Raw genomic sequence first — 18,572 nt, 5'->3', positions numbered from 1 at the left:
CAGGGATGTCAAGGGAGAGCTATGTTATAAATGAAAGTACATATGTGAAAAGTATTTCGGAATACTTCTCCAATTATCATTCAACAAAAATTAAATCCACAAAGGAATCACATATTATGGATGTGCTTACAACAACTTCTGGGGTAATCAGTTACACAAGGAGATTGCCAAGACTTGCTAGAACAACACACTAAGGTCTGTGTACCTGATGAGGTCAGGCTGGACAAAATAAAAAATTCTCCAATATGCACAAGTGCTCAACTTTTGCTCATCTGAGGCCACAATATAGGGCAGTGTTATTCAATCATTTTTGCAAGGGTGCCACTTCGGTTAAACAAATTCATTGAGAGAGCCGCAGTCTCAAATATCTATTGCCCGTTTTCAAACAAACAATAGCAAATCTCCAAGAGTAATGAAATATATCCAGTCTCCCCCGAAAGCTTGAACTCAACTGATTCAACAAGAACACCGACGCCGAGGGCTAGACGTCTCTCATCAGTTTCCCGTAGTGGAAATGTATGATTTCTCTACGACTACGGTAGGGATGTTAGAATGTTATCTCTTACTGTGACTTCGTCTTCCATCTCACCTCATGAAAATATGTATCTTACTTGAAAAATTATTATTCTTCTGTTTACTTTTGCTTTTTCTTCATCTATTAATTAATTTTTCGAGAGCCGCAAATTGAGTCATCGCAAGCCGCACAATGAATACCACTGATATATGGTGTGTTTCTGTGTATATGGTTAGCTGATGCTCAATTTCCTTCTACTCATTCCTATCATGCATATATGTCAATAATACAGAAATAATATTCGTTCACAAATTGATCCATTTTTTCTATATATTCAAAATTCAACATATGTACATATGAACATATAAGGCTCACGGTATAATTTTCAATCCTACTTAATTGCAAAATTTGATTTTCATTAGTATTGCTCCATACTGATTATGACAACATAAAAGCTATGACTAAAAAAAAAACCCATCCTTTATAATAGTTAATAATTCATGGAACTGATCTTCTGCTTGTGAGGCAAGAGCTCCAGCTACTTCCATGATTACATTAATCAAATATTTCTGGTAGCACACTCTGAGGCAGCTATAATGGAAGCCACCATTTGCATCTTGTCTATCTCTGAACTTGCTCTTCCCTTCCTTCCTTCCTTCCCTCCCTCCTCCCTCCCTCCCCTCCCTCCCTTCCTTCCCTTCCTTCCCTTCCTTCCTTCCTTCCTTCCTTCTTCCTTCTCTCTCTTCTCTTCTTTTCTCCTTCCTTCCTTCCCTTCCTTCCCCCTTCCTTCTCTTCTCTTCTCTCTCAAACTAAGAATGCTTAACCACCCACTGTACGGTAGATTATCATTCACACACTCAACATATATTCCAATTTTGTATATAATTATTTATGTTTTTCTACCTTACTAAGTAATATTTCTTTACCTCCCTCCCCTAACCAAGTTCATACCAAAGTCTTGAAATGACTCAGCCACTGCCATCTTGTACAACAAGTAGGCACCTAGAACATCGAAGTGGTGGTGGGTCTGGTGTCCCAGGTGCATCTTGTGAGGGGTTCACAGGGGAGATGTCTGGACGCAAGAAGTGACGGTTCCTACGCATGACTCTGCCACATGGCAGGTAGACTTTGTACTGACGCAGTTCATGATATGCCATCACTGTGCCAACCTGATCCCAGTGCTTGGTCCTGGTGTTCTGGAAGCAAACCCATTCATTAACAGCAAGTGCAGGCAAGTGGGCAACTTCCAGTTCCTTTCTGTGTTGCACGTAGTTCACAGTCCTCTTTATCAGGTTGCCACTCCATCTTGCAAGCTGTACGGTGGGCTAGTACACAAGTGCAGAGGGGGTGACTGTAGAGCATTTCTGCAGGACAGCGAGCAGTGTGGTTTGGTGTTTTCCTCAGCTCCAGTAGTCCGTGGTTGAAGGCCTCGCAGTCAATGTTGCCTAATGGAGTAGCCTTGATGATGAGGTGCTTCACAACCTTGACAGACACCTCAGCGTGACCATTGGCGGGTAATGGGGTGAAGTGATCATATGCCAGACGCCCCAACGCTGCAAGAAGTCAGCAAATTTTCAGCTTGTGAACTGGAATCCTTCGTCAGTCTTGAGGCATATGGGAACTCTTCAGCTTGCGAAAAATTTGCTAAACTGTTGACCGGTAGTGGCAGCGGTTGTGTCATTGCCATATGACAACCTGTTTGCCTTAACAAGAAAGGCCTTTCCAGCTACAGTGAAAAAGTCAGCAGATACAGATTCAAAAGGGCGGGACAGTCAGTCATCATTGTGGTATTCCTCTTGTCGTTGGCTTGGGAGAAGTGTCTGGCAGGTGTTACAAAATGTCACAACATTCTTTATGTTGGAGCTTATGCCCAGCCAGAAGACTGTCTGTTTAGCACAGGAGCCTGGTGGCTTCAACTCCCTGATAGCTGTCATGCAAATGCATGAGGACCGTCTTGCAGAGCACTGCAGGTACAACTACTCCTGGACCGTAGAGTACATGTCATCGTCACAGTGTGGCTCTTCCTGAAGTTTCTAATATGGCAAGAGGGTAGAATGGAGATCATACATGTTGCATGAGAATCCACAATGCACACATTCAAGAAGGCACTGGTAAGTGTCGTCAGATCGTGCTGTCTGCAACAGTTTCTCCACTTCCAAGTCTGCCGATGAAGAGTGCTCTTGATGCTCAGTCAGGGTTTACATGGCCCCGAGTGCAGTGGCATGCTTCACAGAGCTGTTGGCAAGTATGTTCTTGTCTTCAGTATGCGAGGCAACAGGATGACAGGACAGTGCGTCAGGTATGCAGAGGGTCTTACCTGGTTGCCATCGTGCTGTGAAGACATATGGTGACAACTTTTCCTTGAGGCACTGAAGTCATGGATTTTTCAGTGTCAAGGGTGTAGTGGCTTAGTATGGGGATCAGTGGATGATAATCAGTGACATATTCAAAGTGATGTAGACCCCGCAGGTAAAAACTGCATTTCTGCATTGCCCACACCGTTGCCAGCATTTCAAGTTTTATCATGGCGTAACGTGTTTCTGTGTCTAATAAGATGTGTGAGCCACACTGAACATGACGAAAAAGGCTCCCACCATGATTTTGCAAGAAAGCATAGCCAATGCCATGGAAAGAGAGACATTCGTCAAGAGAGTGGTGGGTAGGTATGGGTCAAACATCGCTAGCTGTGGTGGGCTGGCCAATACTGCTTTCACACGATGAAAGGAAACATCATGATCAGTGGTCCACGTAAACGTGTGTCTTGGGCTCAGCAGTGGTCGAAGTAGCTGCGCTAGCTGCAGAGATTTCAGGCAAAAATTCAGCCAGCTGGTTAGCAAGGCCCATGAAGGATCGAAGATCAGTAATGTTAGCCAGAGTTGCAAAATTGGTTATGGGATAAACTTTGTCTGTATCAGTATTGATACCTTCTGATGATACCATGAATCCACAAAATTTTACCTTGGGCTTGGCAAGAACAAACTTATCAGTATCAAGTGTAATGCCGTTCTCCCGACACCTGGTAAGAATAGTATTAACACGATGGAGATGTGGTAAAAACTCACGATCACGAACGAGAATATCACCCATCACCTTAATGCAGTTGGGGGACACCTTCTAGAGCCATGTCTCCTTGTAGACAGAAGGTGTGTCCCGTTGCTGCAAATCCCATAGGGTCAGGTAAGTATTTGAAGCATTCATATAGTCCTTCTGGCAGTGTGTCTCCAACACTCTTGGCAGATGGGGTGGATGTATGACAGAAACTCCACTTTCTCATGGCTCAAAGGAAGATGAAGGTAATTCTGATGGCGTCAGAAACTCTTCCTGGCACCGTAAAAAAAATGCCATCACACTGCACTAGACACGATTATCGCTGCATTATACCAGGGACACGTAACACACCGCCGAACAGTAGTCTGGAGATGAGAAGAGACAAAACACTGAGAAAGCGTCTGTCCACGAGCCGGTAACTCACTGCACCATGTACTGCGCCATGCAGATGGGATCTTTCAGAGCCTTATATAAGTACTATTCGCATGTGTTAGTAGAGCTGTCAGTATCACAGGGCTTGAAACAAAGTCCAGGAGACAGTCAACACATGTATTGTTCTTTATCTGGCTACAAGGGACAAAACAATTCTGGCTAACTCAGTGTGTGCATGTTCTCTCCTCTGTCTGTGTGCAACTCTTCCAAGGATTGTGGGTAAGAGTGGCTGCTAGACGTATGAATTTTCTTTTTATATAGGAGAGAAGGCCAGCCAAGGGCAACACAATGTTAAAAATAAAAAGTCCCACTTGTTGCTGGTTCTCTAGAAGATAAGAAGAGTTATCCAAAATGTCTTGACACCTCTCTCTCTTAAAAGAAGTCAAGTTGTAGAAAGACGGAAATACAGAAACAGGCAGGGAGTTCCAGAGTTTACCAGTGAAAAGTATGAATGACTGAGAATACAGTAAGTCCTTGTTATACAGTACATATGCTTTCCTGAAAACCTTACCGCAAATCGAAATTACCATATACCGAACCCATTATAACATGTACCATATTTTACAGCTTGAAAGACGCTACATCTTGGAAGACGCACCCTAATGTTTGAAAGAAATTTCTAAGAAAAAAAAGTCATTCTCATACAAAAACACATTCACCATATACCCGACCACTGAACACAAAAACATCAGAAGCAAGGAGTCTACAAGACACTATTGTTTCACCACTCATTACAAATTTGCTGGAGCACTCACCACAAATTTAAAACTATGTAAATAAAAACACCATAGGTAAATACATATACACAGTGAAACAGTCCATCTCTTCTTCTTGTTTTAGTGGCGGGCGACGGCACGTATTGGACATATTGTTTACATTACGGAATCAGTGCTGTAGTTTGTATTTATTTTATTTTGCAATCGTGCTTCATAGGCTTTATCAATGTGAATACAATTCACATGTGGAGTTTTGACTCTTGCTTGAATGAGTAAGCCATTTGGATGTTCTATTAATAATGGTATAAAGCCACCTGGCATGTGTGTGAGTTCGTATGTATGTATGTGTGTGTTGCTATGAGACGAGGGAGCGGCCCATTTTCTCCACACGCCGAGTAGGCTGCAGGAAGGATTATGGTATTGGAAATACTTGTAACACCTAAATACTGAGTTTACATAATATAAAAGGCTAAATCAAATAGTTCTTATGCTAACATCATAATGTAATGACTCAACATACAAATCCAGGTTGCTATCGGTCAAGTGTCCAAGCTCACTTGAGGTTGGATGTTGCCTTACAATACAACATTTGTCTTGGAAGACGCACTAGTATTTTTCAGGCTATTTTTTAGGGGAAAAAGTGCGTCTTGTAAGCCGTAAAATACGGTAATAATAGGGGATGTGTTCCAGCACATCGAAAGTCATCCCTACAGACATGAAAATATATGAAAATGGTCATACAAAAAAATGTAAAGTATTGCGCAAAAGAAATAAACAAAATGTTTTATTTACCTTTCACTTGCAATGTATTCTATCAGATGATGTCCCTCCCGAGGCTACGGGACAGTAGGGATTTCAGCCCTTACTCATCTTCCGCTGAGTGGGCAAACAAGGCTGGGGGTGAGGCGGGAGGCTCAAAACCCTCAAACACGTCATCGTCTGCACTGTCAGAAGCAGATGTGGATGGGCCAGCTGTAACAGGTTCAGCATGTTTGACTAGTTTGAAGAAAGAGGATATGGAGGATGTAGAACCATTGGCAGCAGATGTGGAAGGGCCAGCTGTAATAGGGTCGGCAGGTGTGACAGGGATGGCATATCTGACTGGCTTGAAGAACGAGTAGATGGAGAACTGTTTGGCGTTTCTTATTTTTTCATCATAGATTTCTTGATAAATCTTGACACTTTTGTCTACATCATGAGCCACTTTGCTACTCCTGGCAGGATTTGGGTCACATTCCTTCAAGGTTTCCAGGGCTTTTTTGATACCACTGAGACATTCTCTAAGAGTTTTGATGTCCAGGCCACGCACAGTTTCTTCTTCCTCGTCTCCCTCTTTTACTGTCTCCTGTGATGCCTCGCCTTGCTCTATAAGTTCATTATTTGAGAGAGATTCAGCATGGCTTCCCAAAAGATCTTGAACATCATCATCATCAACTTCATTGAAGCCAGCCCTATGGCACAGATTTACTATGTCATTTCTGATTGCACCGATGTCGTCTTCAGCGAAGCCTGGAAAGTCATGCACATTCTGGCCATATTTTCTTCCACACCAAGTTCATGGTAGACATCTTCACTTTGTCCCAAGATAACTTGATGTTGTCTAAGGCGTGCTTGATGTTATACGACTTCCACCATTCTCTGATAGTGGGCTTGCCAGGCCCATCTGTGCCCTTTATCAGTTGCTGCATGGTTTGCCGCTGGTAGTAGGCTTTAAATGTCTTGGTGACTGTCTGATCCATTGGTTGAATCAGAGCTGTGGTGTTTGGGAGGAGGAACATCACCTCGATATTCTCCGTCATTGGGTGGCTGGGAGCATTGTCAACTATCAGTAAGAATTGGTTGGCAATGTTGTTCGCTGATGCATATTCTTTAAGAGTTGGAGACAGATATGATGTGAAATAGTCCTGGTGCATTGAAGTGATCAGCCATGCCTTCGGATTTGATTTCCATACCACAGGTAAGTATTGCTTCCATAACCCCTTGAGTGCTCTCAGGTTTTCGGAATGCATTGTCTCCAAGTAACAGGGTTAAGCGGTCCTTAGAGGCTTTAAACCCCTTCGCACTTTTTTCTTCCTTATCAATACAAGTCTTACTGGTCATCCTCTTTCAATAAAGTCCTGTTTCATCATAATTTATAACTTGTTTCTTGCTGTAGCCTTTCTCTTCAGTGCACTTTTCTAATTCTGGCTTGAATTTGTCTGCAGCCTCTTTGTCAGAACTATCAGCCTCATCTTTTATCTTGATATTATGGAGAGCTGAACGTCGCCTGAATTTATCGAAGCACCCTTTGCTTGCTTTAAATTCAAAGTCTTTCACTCCCATTAGTACCTTCAGTCTTTCAATAATAGACAATGCTTTCTGAGATATTAAATTCAAAGAAAGACCCATATTTTGATGATTCTGGTTGTCGATTCAAATTTGAGTAACCTTTCCATCTTATCCATTATTGGCTCACGGTGTTTTGTTAGCAATTTGCTCTGCAGATCTGTTGCATTCTTCCCAGCTTTTTTTTATAGCCTCACGATTCTTTAACACCATCCAGACTGTCGACTGGGCTAGGCCTAAGTTTTGACTTATGGAAGACGTACCTTCTTCCTGCTTTCCTTTTCAAAATATCTAATTTTACCTACAATGTCCGAGTACTCCTCTTTCACTTTGCCTTTTCAACTCCAGAAGAGTCTGCAGAATGTTTTGGGGCCATTATGGGTGCGTCACTGTGTGTCGTGATAATAATATCAACAAAAAAACATGCCATTGGATTTCACTTGTGTTCAGTGGGAAATGCAGGAAGAGACTGATTGTTGTGACGCTACGGTACGGTGTAAACAAAACACGAGTGGATACCGTATCTGAATTTTTCTTACTGTAAATAAAATTGAGGGTAGTAATTACCAAACACCATAACTGTAAATTTACCGGATAATGAAGTACTGTATAAGGAGGACTTACTGTACTGGTTAACTCTTGCATTAGAGAGTTGAACAAAAAAGGGATGAGAGGAAGGAAGAAGAAAACTTTGTGCAGCGAGGCTGCAGGAGGAGGGAAGGCATGCAGTTTGCAAGATCAGTAGAACAGTTAGCATGAAAATAGCAATAAAAGATGGAAAGAGATGCAACATTTTAGCAGTGAGAAAGAGCCTGAAGACAGTCAGTCAGAGGAGGGGAGTTGATGAGACGAAAAGCTTTTGATTCCACTCCATCTAATAAAACTGTGTGAATGCAACCCCCCCCACCCCAAACATGCGAAGAGTACACCATACAGGAGCGGATAAGGCCCTTGAACAGTAAGCAGTTCGAGGGGCGAGAAAAACTGGAGAGATGCCACAGAACACCAACTTCACAGAAGCTGTTTTTAGCAAGAGATGAGATGTGAAGTTTCCAGTTAAGATTATGAGTAAAGGGCAGATCGAGGATATTCAATGTGGAGGAGGGAGACAGTGGAGTGTCACTGAAGAAGAGGGGATAGTTGTCTGGAAGGCTGTGTCGAGTTGATAGATGGAAGAATTGAGTGTTTGAGGCATTGAAAACTACTAGATTTTCTCTGCCCCAATCAGAAATTTTAGATCAAAGTCAGGTGTTCTGTGGTATCCCTGCATGATCTGTTGACTCCCTGAAGGGTTGGATGTCTCTGAAAGGACGTGGAAAGATGTAAGGTGGTATCATCAGCGCAGGAGTGGATAGTGCAAGAAGTTTGGTTAAGATCATTGATGAACAATAGAAAAGAGTGGGTGACAGGACAAAACCTTGAAGAACACCACTGTTAATAAATTTAGAGACGAGCAGTGGCCATCTACCACAGCAGTAAGAGAACGGTCGGAAAGGAAACTTGAGAGAAGGATAGAAACTGTAGGAGAGTAGTTTGGAAATCAAAGCTTTTCGCCAGACTCTATCAAAAGCTTTTGATATGTCTAATGCAACAGCAAAAGTTTCATCGAAAACTCTAAAAGAGGATCACCAAGACTCAGTAAGGAAAGCCAGGAGATCACCCAGTACAGTGAGTGACCTTGACGGAAGCCATGCTGGCGACCAGACAGAAGATTGTCAAGTGACATGTTTAAGAATATTCCTATTGAGGATAGATTAAAAAACTTTAGACACACAAGAGATTAAAGTTATAGGATGGTAGTTAGAGGGATTAGAATGGTCACCCTTTTTAGGAACAGGCTGAATGTAGGCAAACTTCCAGCAAGAAGGAAAGATAGAAGTTGACAGACAAAGTTGAAAGAGTTTGGCCAGGCAAGGTGCAAGCACAGAAGCACAGTTTTTGAGAATAATAAGAGGGACCCGATCAGGTCCATAAGCCTCCCGATGGTTTAGGCCAGAGAGGGCATGGAAAACATAACGAAGAATTTTGATTGAAGACATGAAATAGTCAGAGAGAGGAGGAGAGGAAGGGACAAGCCCAAAATCATCCAAGGTGGAGCTGTTAGCAAAGGTTTGAGAGAAGAGTTCAGCTTTAGAGACAAAAGAGATGGCAGTGGTGACATCAGGATGAAATAAAGGAAGGAAAGATGAAGAAATAAAGTTATGGGAGATGTTTTTGATAAGATGCCAGAAGTCTCAAAAGGAGTTTGAGTTTGAAAGATTTTGACATTTTCTACTTATGAAGGAGTGTTTGGCAAGTTGAACAACAGACTTGGCATGATTTCACGTCAAAACATAAAGTGCGTGAGATTCAGGAGATGGAATGCTCAAGTACCTTTTGTGGGCAACCTCTCTATCATGAGAACAGGTTGTGTTAAACTAAAGTTTAGAAGGTTTAGCTTGAAAGAAAGAATGAGTAATGTATGCCTCCATGCCAGACATTATCACTTCTGTTATGCATTCAGCATACAGAGATGGGTCTCTGACACGGAAACAGTAATCATTCCAGGGAAAATCAGCATAATACCTCCTCAGGTCCCCCCAACTGGCGGAGGCAAAATGCCAGTGGCATCTCTGCTTAGGGCAATCTTGGGGAAGAATTGGAGAAACAGAACAAGATACAGAAATGAGATTGTGATCGGAGGACCACAATGGAGATAAGAGGATAACAGCATAAGCAGAAGGATATGAGGTAAGGAAAAGATTAAGACTGTTGGGCATGTCTCCAAGACAGTCAGGAATACAAGTAGGGTGTTGCACCAGTTGCTCTAGGTCATGAAGGATAGCAAAGTTGAAGGCTAGTTCACCAGGATGGTCAGTGAAGGAGAGGAAAGCCAAAGCTGATGGTGAACATTGAAATCTCCAAGGATGGAGATCTCTGCAAAGGGTAGAGGGACAGAATGTGTTCCACTTTGGAAGTTAAGTAATCAAAGAATTTATTATAGTCAGAGGAATTAGGGGAGAGATAGACAGCACAGATAAATCTAGTTAGAGAAAGACTGTTGAGTCTAAACCAGATGGTGGAAAACTTGGAAGATTCAAGAGTGTGGGCACGAGAGTAAGTTAAGTCGTTGCACACATAGACAAAACATCCACCTTTGGAACAAAAATTTGAATAGAGACAGTAGAAGGGAACAGAGAAGGGGCTATTGTCAGTTACCTCAAACAGCTGTGTTTCAGTGAGGAAGAGAAGATGAGGTTTATTAGAGGAGAGGTGGTGTTCCACAGACTGAAAATCAAATCTAAAACTGTGAATGTTACAGAAATTAATGTAGAAAAAGTTGGGGGAGGTGTTAAGATATTTGGGATCATTGTCAAGAGAGCAGTCTGACCTGGTGATATTCCTGGTCCCTTCCCAAGAAGTATAGTGTTAGGTGTTTTCCTACCATCTAAGTAATATTCCTACACAACTTCCATTACTTTTACAGTATATTTTACTCATAATACAGACACCCATCAGATAACTGATTAACATTACATACTTAGATACTACACTTTGGGTTATTGCTCCAGGTCTACATTTATGCTATTGATGTCGTGCTATTTTAAACTTGTTACTCCATTCTTAAAATGACTGTTCTTTTATCTCTCTCTCTCTCTCTCTCTCTCTCTCTCTCTCATCTTGAATAAATGGATAAAATTAATGTCATACAAATTTCTAAAAAAACTTTTTTTTTTTAAATAAATAAACAATAAACACACACACACACACACACACACACACACCTAACCTAACCTAACCTAACCCGGTAGCTCAGTGGTTAGAGCGCTGGCTTCACAAGCCAGATGACCGGGGTTCGATTCCCCGGCCGGGTGGAGATATTTGGGTGTGTCTCCTTTCACGTGTTGCCCCTGTTCACCTAGCAGTGAGTAGGTACGGGATGTAAATCGAGGAGTTGTGACCTTGTTGTCCCGGTGTGTGGTGTGTGCCTGGTCTCAGGCCTATCCGAAGATCGGAAACAATGAGCTCTGAGCTCGTTCCGTAGGGTAACGTCTAGCTGTCTCGTCAGAGACTGCAGCAGATCAAACAGTGAATTACACACATACACACACACACACACACACACACACACACACACACACACACACACTCTCGCCTCGCTGAGAGAGGACGGCTCGTCTCTGGCTGCGGATGGGAAGAAGTGAAAATACCTATGGTATTACAGGGCCCGGGTACCTCTAAGTTAGTGTCCTGTTAATGTCCTACTGTCGCATAGTGTTGAAAGTGAGGGATATGGAGAGTGGTCCCTGAGATGAGAGTGTGAGTGGTGATTGTTTTGGCCGTAATCAGCTGACGATAACAAACATGGCGGCTACTACTAGACAACCCAAAGATTTTGAAGGTTTTGTAACTACTCCAAGAGGACTGGAGAAATTAGATATGGATGCAAGAATCCAGGCACTGGAAAGTAAGTTCCTAAACATTTTGTCCATAGAAGAAAAACTGGATAGAGTTATAGCCGAGAATGATTAGTTAAAAAAAGAGATCTATTTGTTAACTATAGCGAATAAAGAGCTATTGAAGGAAAAAGTAGAGATGGAGAAAGAAAACCAACAACTAAGGAAACAATGTGAAGAGATGAAGGCTAAACTCCTGGAAATGGAGATGAAAATATCCGAAGGGGACTTGAGGAAGGAGGAATGCCTTAATCTAATTGATACCAGGATGAAAGAAGTGAACCATGAACATCAGGAGGTACAAAGGTCCTTTAGGAGATAGTGAAAAAGCAGGAAGAGGAAAATAAAGGGATTACGCAGAGGAAATGGTAAAGGCACTAAAGGAAAATGAGTATGTGGTGAGAGATATTGCTGAAAAGAAAAATGTGTGATCATAATAGGATTGAGGGAGGAAACTAACAGGAACTGGCAGGACAGGAGGATAAGGAAAATGACAGGATTAAGTCTTTACTGAACAAGATCTCTGTGGAAGAAGAGGACCTATATGCTGAGGTAGAAGAAAGTGTGAGATTGGGAGCTTTTGAGGAAGGCAAGAATAGACCATTAAAATTGAAATTAAAGTCTCAGGTGGCAGCTGAGGCCTTGTTGAGGAGGGCTTGGAAACTTAAGGACTCTGAGGAAACCAAAACAATTTACATAAGAAGAAATATGTCACAGGATGAGCGAATGAAAATGAAAGAGCTTGTAACTGAAGTGAAAGAGAGGAATGACGAAAGAACAGAGGAGGAAAAGACCAAGTTTTTGGAGGATGAGAAATGGGAGGCTAAAGAAGTGGTGGATAAAACAGACGGAATAGACATTACATGGAAGAAAGAGACTAGGAATGGAATACAAGTGACTTACATGAATATAGATGGATTTCTGTCTAAGAGGCTAGAATGTATGGATTACCTAAGAAATAACGAACCGGACATAATGTGTGTAGTGGAAACAAAGCTAAGGCCGAAATAAAGCTAGACTGGTTTGTTGTAAAACACTACAAAGTATGGAGAAATGATAGAAAAATAAAGGAGGTGGTGGTATAATGGTTCTTACTAAGGAAGATCTGATAGTGAAGGAGGTGAACTATAGTAAGAGAAATGAGGAAGTGATAAGTATGCTTATAACAGATGGCAAGAGGGACATTAATATTATAACAGTATACATACCACCCAGAACCAGTGCTTGGGAATATGAACAGTACCAAATGGTGATGAGAAATACTCTAGACAGAATGAAGCAAGAACTCATCAGAAAGGATAGAGTGATGATAGTTGGAGACTTTAATTGTAAAGAAATAGTGTGGGAAGACTACGAAGTGGTGAACGGTGGTGAGTGGGCAGAGGAATTGTTAAAGGTAGCAACAAATAACTTGATGACACAGTGGGTGAGATCACCAACAAGGTGCAGGGGACAAGATGTTGCAGCAAGGTTGGATTTGGTATTTACCAGGGGCATCTCTAAAAGAGGAAATTGAACATAAATGTCCCTTGGGGAGAAGCGATCATGATGTCCTAAGCTTTGAGCTGGATACGGAATTAAGCACGAATAAGATTGTGGAACGCAGGGAGGAAAAATTAAATTATATTAGGGCAAATTATAACCATATAAGGGAGTTCTTTAATGAAATTGACTGGTCCGTGGTATACCAGGAAAGGGATATGCAATTGAAATACGATAAATTTATGGATTTGTATAACTCTGCTGTGAAAAAGTTTGTGCCATATTACAGAAAGAGGACTTTAAATAATAAACAGTGGTTTAATAGAAATTGTGAAGAAGCAAAAAAGAACAAAGAAAAGGCATGGAAGAAACTTAAGAAAAACAGTGATGTATTATCAAGAGAAGTTTACAAAACAGCAAGGAATAGATATGTTGAAGTAAGGAGAACAGCACAGAAGGAATATGAACAGAGGGTGGTGGAAAACTGTGATAGTGACCCAAAATGTTTTACAAATTCATAAATGGAAAACTAAATATAAGGGAGGCAATAGAAAAGGTAAAAATGGGAAGAAGTATATGAGGATGCTGGAGATATAGCTGAAATTTTGAACGACAACTTTTGCAAAGTGTTTACAAAGGAGGAGCATTTTATGGGAGGAAGGCCTACGGAAATAAAGCAAATGCAGGACATCATGGTTACTAAGGAAGATGTAAGGAAAATTATAAGCAATCTGGATATTAATAAATCAATGGGGCCTGATGGCATATCTGGGAGGTTGCTAAATGAATGTAAGGATCAATTGTTGAACCCGTATTTGATATTGTGGAAACCTCCATACGAACAGGATTAGTCCCGAAAGAGTGGAAAAGAGCTGACATTGTGCCTATATATAAGAATGGTAGTAGAATGGAACCGCTAAATTATAGACCAGTATCGTTGACTAGTATATTGTGCAAGGTATGTGAAGAAGTAATTAAAGCTAAGTGGAGTGAGTATCTAGAAAGTGAAAACATTCTGAGTGAAAGGCAGTTTGGTTTCAGAAAAGGAAGATCGTGCGTATCCAATTTATTATGTTTTTATTCAAGAGTGACTGACATACTACAACATAGAGAGGGATGGGTGGATGCTATCTACCTGGACTTGAGAAAGGCCTTTGATAAAGTACCACACAATAGACTGATGTGGAAACTAAAGAAGATTGGAGGAGTAAATGATAAACTAGCAAAATGGATGGAAAATTACTTAATGGGAAGAGAAATGAGAACAGTGGTGAGAGGAAGGAAGTCCGAGTGGAAGAAGGTAACCAGTGGAGTTCCACAAGGGTCAGTGCTTGGTCCCATCATGTTTTTGATTTATGTTAATGATATGCCAGTAGGAATTGACAGTTACATGAACATGTTTGCGGACGATACTAAAATTATGAGGAGAGTAAAGAATGTGGAAGATTGTAACAAGTTACAGGAAGATCTTGATAAAATATATGAGTGGAGTAAGGAGTGGCAGATGGAATTTAATATAGACAAGACCCATGTTATGAAAATGGGAAGAAGTAGATACAGACCAAACAGGGATTACAGGCTGGGTGATGAGAAAATTAAAGAGACCAATGAGGAGAAAGACTTAGGAGTAACGTGCAAAACACTTTGTCACCGGAGAAACACATTAACAAGATTTTTGGAAAACATATAACATGCTTCAAAATATTGGCCTTGCATTCCACTACCTAGATGAAGGAATGATGAAGAAGATATTATGTACCTTAATAAGACCCCAGTTAGAATATGCAGCTTGTGTCTGGTCACCGCATATGAAGAAAAATGTGAAGAAGGTAGAAAGGGTACAGAGGCTGGCAACAAGGATGGTACCAGGACTCAGGGAGTTAGACTATGAGGAAAGACTGAGGAAGCTGGGGCTGACCACATTAGAAGAGAGAAGAACAAGAGGAGACATGATAACTATGTATAAATTGGTGAACAAGATTGACATACTGGACAGAGAGTTGATAAAGGTGACCACAAGTAATCATCTCCGAGGACATGGAAAAAGCTAATAAAGACATCTGTCTAAATGACGTGAGAAAATACAGTTTCCGCATCGTAGCATTGATAAGTGGAATAAACTGAGCAGTGATGTCGTTGACGGTGTGTGTCAATCAGATGAAAGAGAGATATGACAGGAATGGACAAGGAGACAGGACACAGAGAGCTTAGCTCGGCCCTGTAATACACAAATAGGTAAATAGGTAAATACACACACACACACACACACAGCAAAATAATGTCCAGTGAAGGTAAATATAAACACACATCAGCACACACACACACACACAGGGTTTCAGCGCTTATGTGAAGAAAATTCTGGAGTTAGAAGGTAAAATTGGAGTAAAATGGAGAGAGAAAAACATAAAAAGGTGATAAATAATATCATTAATGTGGTGCAGGAGGAGGAAAAGACCTAGTACAAGAAATAGAGGACTTCCATAGAATTGGAAAGTTCACAAGAGAAGGTATGAGGCCAATAAGAATCAAACTTAAGTCACAAAAGGATGTAGATGAATTGGTGGAGAAGTCATGGAGGCTAGCCCAGCAGGAAACAACAAGGAAGATTTGGTTGAGAAGAGATCTCGGTGAAAAGGAAGAGAAATGTTAAATGAGTTGAGAAAGGAGGCTTTGAAAAAAAATGAAGAGAGGACAGAAGAGGAGAAGAAAGAGTTTTCTGGAGAATCTTGGATATGAGACTGAGGAAGTGGTTCATAACCCAGAAAAGTACAGCAAGAAAGGACTAAAGAAACTTACATATGAGCGAAATGTAATGTATTCCAACATAAATGGAGTGATATCGGGATTTTAGAACTCAACGATTACTTGAGGACAAGAACCCAGATATTGTGGGTCTTACTGAAACAAAACTGAGAGAGGAGAAGACCTGATGATGGTTGGAGAAGGAAATATAATGTTTGGAAAAGAAATAGAGTAGGTAAGATGGGAGGAGGAGTGATGTTGCTGGTTAAAAAGATATAAAGGTGGATCAAGTGAAAAAGGTATGGGAAAGGCAGAAGTGCTAAAGATCAGAGCAGAAACTAATGAAGGAAAAAGAGGCACTACATAGTGGTGTACGTACCACCTAAGACAAATGCATGGTCAGTACAGGAATATGAAGAAATGATAAGTGATACAGGAACATGTCTGGAAGAAATGTTGGGTGGCTGTGAACGAACTATAATGATGGGAGATTTTAATTGTAAAGAGGTGTGTTGGGAGGACTGGTCAATGGAAGGATCAGAGACAACATGGGAAATACACTATTGACACTGGCAATGGAAAATGTGTTAACTCAGTGGGTCAAAGAAGATACTAGGTTTGGAGGAGAGGGAGCATCGTCAAGACTGGACTTGGTCTTTAGTACAGAGCCAATGGTCATTGAGGAGATGAGGGTGGAGTGCCCTTTAGCAAAGAGTGATCATGCAGTTTTGGAGTTCAAGGTGATAGACGAAGAGAAATCTAGAAGAAATGAAGAATATAAAGTGGGAAGATGGAATTATGCCAAGACAGATTTTGGAAACCTAAAGAAATTCTTTCAAGAGACAAATTGGATGAAATTCAAGAGTGCTAAGGAGCAAATGAAAAGTGGAAGGAATTTATAAAAATATACAAAGAAGGTGAGAAAAATTTGTACCAATAAGACAACATAGAGAAGTTGGAAAGCAGGACTGGTTTAACGATAGATGTGAAAAGGCTAGAACAAGAAAAGAGGATGCATGGAAGAGGTGGAGAAGGAAAAGACGGATTAAGCAGTGGGAAAGTTACAAAAGAGCAAGAAATGAATATGTGTTGATTAGAAGAGAAGAAAGAAAGAAACAAGAAAAGGATATAATTGATAAATGTAAAGACCAACCAAGGCTTTTTACAGACATGTGAACAACAACATCAAAAATAGAGAAAGTATTGAAAGTTTAGAAGTAAATGGAGTATGCAGTGAAGATCCCAGGAAATGGCAGAGGCTATGAATGGATGCTTTCGGAAGGTATTCACAAAGGAGACTGCTTTTGACAAACCACTGGTAATGGAACAGAAAGGGATTATGAAGGAGTTTCAAGTAACTGTGGAGGAGATCAAGAACATGATGGGGAGTTTAGAAGTGAGAAAAGCTGTGGGACCTGATGGGGTATCAGGATGGATTTTAAGAGAATGCAGGAGCAACTGGCAGAAAAAGTTTGTGAAGTAATTGATGCCTCATTAAGGGAAGGTGTAGTGCCCCAAGACTGGAAAAGAGCTAACATTGTCCCAATCTATAAATCAGGTAACAAGAGAGACCCATTGAACTATAGACCAGTGTCACTTACAAGTGTGGTAGCTAAGATGTGTGAGAGGGTGGTGAAGAATAGATGGACAGACTTCTTGGAGAAAAATGACATACTTTGTGAGTGTCAATTTGGTTTTAGAAAAGGGCGTTCATGCACGACAAACCTGATATGTTACTATTCGAGGGTGATAGATGTAATACAGGAAAGAGATGGTTGGGCTGATGGAATATATCTGGATTTAAAAAAGGCCTTTGATAAGGTACCACACCAGAGACTGATCTGGAAACTTGAAATGGTAGGAGGAGTGCATGGCAGTTTACTAAAATGGATGGAAGACTTTTGGTAGGAAGAGAAATGAGAACAATAATTAAGGACAGACCATCAGAATGGGGATTGGTGGAGAGTGGAGTTCCACAGGGATCAGTGTTGGCACCAGTAATGTTCGCAGTCTACATAAATGACATGGTGGATGGGGTGTCCAGTTATGTGAGCCTATTTGCAGACGATGCAAAATTGTTAAGAAAAGTGAGATGTGACAAAGATTGCGAACTACTCCAGGAAGACTTGGACAGAATATGGAAATGGAGCTGTACATGGCAAATGGAGTTCAACACGACAAAATGCAAGAAAATAGAGTTTGGCAAGAGTGAAAGAAGAATCAGGAGTATGTACAAGATAGGAAATGAAGACATAAAACCAGTCATGAAGAAAAAGACCTTGGGGTGACAATTACCAATGACCTATCGCCAGAGAGACATATAAACAAAATAATTGGAGAAGTATTGAACTTATTGAGGAACATAAGAGTGGCGTTCGTATATCTAGATGAAGAAATGATGAAGAAAATAATTACTGCAATGATAAGACCGAGGCTTGAATATGCAACAATACAGTGGGCTCCGAACTTAAAGAAACACATAAGGAAACTAGAGAAAGTACAGAGGGCTGCAACAAAATGGTGCCTGACTTAAGAGATTTGACTTATGAAGACAGACTGAAAAGAATGCAACTTCCAACCCTGGAAAACAGAAGAGAAAGGGGAGACCTGATAGCAATATACAGAGTGATGATTGGCATGGAAAAAATGGATAGGGAAGATCTGTGTATGTGGAATGGAAGAATGTCGAGAGGGCATGGGAAAAAACTAAAATGGCCACTTATAGGAGAGATGTGAAAAAATATAGCTTCCCTCATAGAAGGGTGGAAGCATGGAATAGTTTAGACGTGGAAGTGGTCAACGCAAGGAATATTCATGATTTTAAGAAAAAGCTGGACATTAATAGATATGGAGACGGGACAACACGAGCATAGCTCT

At 41.0% G+C, this 18,572-nt stretch overlaps 1 protein-coding gene across 1 annotated transcript in view; it reads right to left on the bottom strand.

Moving 5' to 3' along the window:
- The window catches only part of LOC123517721 (lysophosphatidylserine lipase ABHD12-like), a 261,492-nt gene that overhangs the window by 10,516 nt on the left and 232,404 nt on the right, over positions 1-18,572 (bottom strand). The gene's annotated exons all lie outside the window — the stretch shown is intronic.

Source organism: Portunus trituberculatus, chromosome 42 (assembly GCF_017591435.1).
Source record: "Portunus trituberculatus isolate SZX2019 chromosome 42, ASM1759143v1, whole genome shotgun sequence".
Lineage (NCBI taxonomy): Eukaryota > Metazoa > Arthropoda > Malacostraca > Decapoda > Portunidae > Portunus > Portunus trituberculatus.
Note: the sequence above shows the minus strand (reverse complement) of the source record. Positions and strands in the feature narration are given on the sequence as shown.